The following is a 6,213-nucleotide window of genomic DNA, read 5'->3' on the forward strand; positions in this document are numbered from 1 at the left end:
GGGGAAGGGGGTGGGGGGCCCTTATCTTTTTTAGCCCTTAGTCTACAACACCCCCCCTGAGGTCAGTGAGCCTCGGTTCTGCTTTCAAATAGCTATTCAGTAGGCCCAGGATGCTCTAAATTCAGACATCTCCACCAAAAACCTCACAGCCTAAAAATGGCATTTGTATAATATAGAGCTATGTTGGTCACATAACCTGTTTTCAGCATGGGACGCTTCATTGCTGCACCAACTTGAGAATGTGGAGGTGCTTCAGGACCTCCCACGCTGGCTTGTAATTCACAAGTTTTGCCATTGGCACATACTAAACAGCCCCCTCCTTGTCCCCAAAAAGAGATACTTCTTAGATGCGTCAGGGTGGAGCAACCTGTAGACTCCTTGCTTATGGCTTGGAGTGTGGCCAGTCTATTCTTGGATCTGGCCAAGCAGGCATCTGTACCTCAGCAAGTGGCAGCTTTGTGAGAGCTGGAAGCCAAAGATCTCTGCAGCATCCTTACATTTATTGCTCTGTGCAAATGGTCGGATTGCCCTTTGTTCCCTCTAGCAAATCATGAGATCTAATTAGGGCAGGGTCAATAGAGGGAACTATTATCTGAACAACACTGTCTTATTAATCCAACGTAACGGAAAATGTAGTGGACTAGCCATCAGGACACCTGGGTTTTAGTCCCAGCTTTGCTAGTCTCCTCTCTGGATGTTGGTTTCCAAACCTGTCAGAATGAATAGGTTTGCTGGGGTGGATCCTAACTGTGGCAAAGCAGCTCAGGAAGAGAAAGTGGGCATATTGATTCTTTAGCAGCACGGACCTAGCTCCTTAGATGCATTGTCAAGACCAGCTGCCTGAGCATCCCACTTTCTCCAGCCCTCCTTGTCTTCCCTTTTTCTTCCTTCCTCCCCGCAGGCATTCATAGAAATCAGAAGAGCAAAAAAAAGACTTTAGTTTGTTCCAAGAAGGAAGCTGCATAACTTTTTGAAGCCATGAAACTACCATACACTGAACCAGCTCAGTTATCCCTGGGATCACAAAAGGATAGTCCCATTAAACAACCACCGTCTGTCTCCCCAGCAAGGCATTAAAGGGCCAAGACAGAAGAAAGATTGAAAAAGCCCAGTTACGCTCACACGTCTTACAAACCATCCGCAGAAGATACAGGCAGCCCAAGCACCCACGTCTCTTCAGCAGTATGGCCCTGCTCCGGAGAATCGCCTTTCAGAAGTGCCATTTGACTTGACCAAGCACTCGGACACGCTACTTTTCTCCTTTGGAAGAGGAAAGAGCCAACAGAATTGTGATTAACAAGGCCCTAGGTGATGACAAAAGTAATAGATCAGCCAATCAAAGCTTGCTGAATAGAAATGGTTATGTTTCTGGTGGTTGGCAATGAAAGACTAAGGAGAGAAAACAAATTGAAACTCAAAGGGCTAAACTCCAAAAGGCTTCCCTAAAACCAAAGAATGCATATAGACATCCGCTGTGTAGAAAAATTCAAATGAAGGAGCCCATTGCCACATTGAGAGTGTTGCAACCTCTTCTACTTAGCAGATGTTTGCAGCAACAATACAAAGAAGGCCAAGGATGTTCCTGTACCAGTCTTGGACTTTTTATCCCTGCAACTTCCTCTCTTGAAACTCCAAGGATATTCTGCTAGGATCTAAGACTAAACAGGACAATAAGCAGATACTGGAGAGAAATAATATAATTAATACACTCAAAAAAGGGACAGTCTGAGAGGAGCCTCCTCTACCAGGATACCGTACCAGTGGTCTGCCTGGCCTTGCTTAGAATAGTCACTGTGAAACCCATAGTCAAATGTCAGACTAACTGACTAGCACTAAGTGTTGCTCTTGTCCTAGGCTGTTGCATTGGGTAAATGCTAAACTCTTATACATTCTCTTTTTCCCAATTCAAAACATGGCTACCTGGAATAGTTTTTTCAAGCAACAATTATTTTCCTTTTCTTATTCTTTAAGACTGACGTAATTCATCTCTGGCTTAAAGGATAATGAGAAATTTAATTCCAATGGGGAGGTAGCTAGGTGGCTCGGGAGAGAGAGCCAGGCCTGGAGTTGGGAGTGAGCTCAGACACTTCCTAGCTGTGTGAGCCTGGGCAAGTCACACAGCCTCAATTGCCTAGCCCTTACTATTGTTCTGCCCTCGAACTGATACTTAGTATTGATTCTAAGGTAAGGGTTAACATTTTTTAAAATTAATATGGTAGCTTGTGGGCAGCCTCATATTGGAGAGATACTTTCTGTTATTTATGAATTGCCTGAATTTTGTTATACACAATTTATTAATTCAAATAAAGCATGTCTGCTCATAAAGAATCTCACACTTTGCTAATCATACCATGACGAGAGCCTCAAGATTGCAAGGAGAAAATGTTTTTACTTGTACTTTATTTTTTATATATTTTTTAAAGAACCCTTACCTTCCACCTTAGACTCAATACTAGGTATTGAGTCTAAGGCGGAAGAATGGTAAGGACTAGGCAATGGGGGTTATGTGACTTGCCCAGGGTCACACAGCTAGGAAATGTCCAAGGCCAGATTAAAACTCAAGACCTCCTGTCTCTAGGCCTGGCTCTCCATCCACCGAGCTACCCAGCTGCCCCCTCATTTGTACTTTATTAAAAAATATTCTTTTTTTTTAAATGATCAATTTACATAATGAGAGTGTTTTGTAAATTATAACTTCTTTGCTGGATAAAAATGTTATGTAGCATTTGAAAAACACCCTAGGATTTAACCTTTTTAAATGGCGCAAAAGTAATGCTAGTTGGCAGTACTTAATTGCAAGAATCAGTAAAATATTTAAAAAATAAATAAAATTAGTGAGCTGGACTTCATCATCTCCAAATTCTCTTCAACCTCTGTCAGATGAGGAACTAGAAGGGACACTGAAGATCGTTTAGTCCAACTTGCACATTTTACAGATGAGAAAATTTTATAGAGTCAAAAAAAAAGCCAATTAAAAAGTTTATGCACTTCCAATGTTCTAAGGTCTGTAGTAAGCACTGAAGATGACAAAGGCAAAAGCATGATCTCTAACTCCAAAAAGCTAATGCTCTAAATGACAGGGAAAAAGGGTACTACAGTCAAAACAACATTGAATATAAAAAATACATAGCATAAATGATAGGTAATCTCAGAGACAAAGTATTAGCGGGATGGGGGAAACCAGGAAAGGCCATTTGTAGAGGGTAAAGTTTGCCCTGAACCTTGAAGGCAACTAAGTGGCATAGTGGATAAGAATGTCAGGCCTGCAGTCAGAAAGACACATTTTCATGAGTTCAAAGGTGGCCTCAGACACTTCCTAGCTATGTGACCCTGGGCAAGTCACCTAACCCTTTCAAATTGTTACTAAGATAGAAAGTAAGAGGTTTTTTTTTTTGACTCATTGGCCCCAAAGATATTCTTTTAGAAGGCAGCTTATATATAGGTGTGAAGATAGAATTGGGTCTCCCCTTGCCTATTTTTAAATTTAATCAACCAAAAGCTTAGGCACCCCTACTAAGTAGAGGAGGCCCAAAAGCCACTTACTAAAGTGGGTGACAACTCCAGAAGCAACTTGCCACCCCCTGGACAGTGCTAAGCAAATTTAAAGACTAGTTTTGTCCCTGTAAAGTGGAGGAAGGGACAGGAAGTGACATAAAAAAGGACTATAAAAGATGATGAACTTCCTGTCTTTGTCCTGAATTGTTGGATTGGAGGATCTTGGACTGGGACCTCGGCCTGGAGCTACAACTTGGACATGGAATTTTGGCTCTTGGACTGATTCTGGTAAGACTGCTCCTGGATCTTCTTCTTCTGGAACTTTGGCTTGAGAAGCTGATCCTCCTTTCTTGGCTTCTGGAGAGATTAATTCCAGAGAGGCCTCCCCTTCTTGGAGGAGGCAACATTTGTTTAATTTGGGGTTAATGAGCCCAGCACAGGAGCAAATATTTAGTATGGTAGGATAGACATCTCTATCCTCTTTCGTTTCCCTGCTTTCACTCTTTCCACCTTCCTTCTTATAAATAAAACTAACTAAAATTCATTTTGGCTTGATCTGTAATATTTTTAAATCAGTGAACACGGTATTATCTTAAAATTCTCATATATTTAGTCCAACCATAAAATTTAATTCCTTACATAGGTATACATGCTCTTATGCAAGTATTTTTCACAAAGAGACAGTAAGAAACAGCCAGGATTTGAGAGTGTGTCCTCTGACTTCAGTCTTGGCACTATTTCCATTGTATCACGGTGTCTGCATGTTTTCTTCCCTGGAAGGCATAGTCTCAGGAAATAGGAAATGAACAATGACTTGCCCAAGGACCTATGATAGCATGATGGTTGTGTCAAATGAGGCCAGGTAAGCTCTATTTGATGTGAATAAGACCTTGGGCTTTCATTGTGAGAAGGATGATGTGTGTGTGTGTGTGTGTGTGTGTGTGTGTGTGTGTGTGTGTGTGTGTGTGTGTGTGTGTGTGAGGGAGAGAGAGAGGGAGAGAGAGAGAGAGGAAGACAGACAGGGAGGGAAAGAGGAAAAGAGAGGAAGAGAGAGAGAGGGAGGAAGGAAGGTGGGGTTAGACTGAGAGGAGAGAAGGAGGGAGGAAGGGGGAAGGAGAGAGGGAAGGAGGGAGGAAGGGAAAGGGAGGGGGGAGACAGGGAGGGAGAGAGGAAAAAGGAGGAAGAGGTGGGAAGGGAGGAAGACAGGGAGGAAAGGGGAAGGAGGGAGATGAGAAAGGGGAGGAGGGAGGGAGATGGAGAGAGAAGGAGGGGGAAAGAGGAGGGGGAAGAGGGAGATTTGGGGTGAGGAAACAAGATGTTCCCTCCCCCCATCTTCTGCACAAACCCTGAAAACCTTAGCTTAGAGCAGGGGTTCTTAACCTGGAGGGTGTGAACTTCTCACCAGATGGTCAGAGGGCATCCATGAGGGGAGAAGAGAAAAGAATAGGCATTTATTAAGTATCTATTACATGCCAAGCACTGGACGAAGTGCTTTACAAAAATCTCATTTGATCATCTTAACAACTCTGAGAAGAGTATATTATGTAGTAGTACCAATGGTAGGACTACTACCATTTACATTTTACTACCATTTTGGGGAAACCAAGGCAGACAATATCAAGGGACTTGTCCAAGATCACAAGCTAGCCAATGTCGGAGATCAGATTTGAACTTAGGTCTTCCTGACTCCACTATATCTGCTGTGCCACCCAGCTGTATCTGCCTTTTTTTTTTTAATATATCAAAAAAATGTTAAGAACCTCCGACTTGGAGAAGTCATTCATTTCATCACACACACCCAACTTCATTCTATGAAAACGCAAACATCCCTTGAAATGGGATGTATAGTACATGCAGTTACGAACACCCTGATGATTAAAGAAAGAATTTCCTTCCGAGACAGAACGGATCCAGAGCAGCATCCCAGGACCAGTGGGGGGACGGAGAACCTGACGTTTTTCTTGCCCTACTTTGAGATCTGGGTCAGGCACTCCGAATGTAGGGCAGTAGGAGTGAGTCCCGGATCAGGACTGCAAGAAAGGAGGGAGCTGACGAAAGGATGTAGAGGGGGTGGCGGTTAGGAAATTGGGGTGAGGTCTCTCTCTTGTAGTCTGTGAGCTGTGGGTGGGTTTGAGGCCATGAAAGGAGACAGCCAGAAGCTGAGCAAACAACCAGGCCTGGGGAGCAGGTCGGGAGCCTGGTGAAGGCAGGGAACACAAGGGTCCTTTTGTGCTGGGGAGCACAACAGGGAGTGGAGCCAGACTGCAGTCAGAAGGGGTGTGCGATGGAAGTTATTGGGCAAGAGGACCCCTACAGTGTGAAAGGTCAGAGAGCAGCCAACTCACTGACTCAGCCCCACCCTGCCTGCAGGATTAGATCTCCTGGGTCTGGCGGAGAGAGCTGTCCCCACAGCCCTCCTCCACAGAGAGCCTATTCCTGCTTGGAAGGAGTGAGTCTTGGGACTGCCACATCCTTCATAGGTTCTGAACCCACCTCCCTCAATTTCACTGTAGATTTCTGTTCCTTCCCTTGGCTTTCCCTTTACCCAAACTGATTCTTCCTAGCTTCCTATATAGGGGAAGCATTTGTAGGTAGAAAGAATAAATCCTGCTATCTGTATAACTAAATGGAGCCTTCTTTCTCTCTGTTTCTCTTTGTCTCTCTGTCTCTTCTCTCTCTCTCTCTCTTTTCTCTCTCCATCTCTCTCTGTCTCTCTCT

The sequence above is a fragment of the Monodelphis domestica genome, chromosome 2, assembly GCF_027887165.1.
Source record: "Monodelphis domestica isolate mMonDom1 chromosome 2, mMonDom1.pri, whole genome shotgun sequence".
Classification (NCBI taxonomy): Eukaryota; Metazoa; Chordata; class Mammalia; order Didelphimorphia; family Didelphidae; genus Monodelphis; species Monodelphis domestica.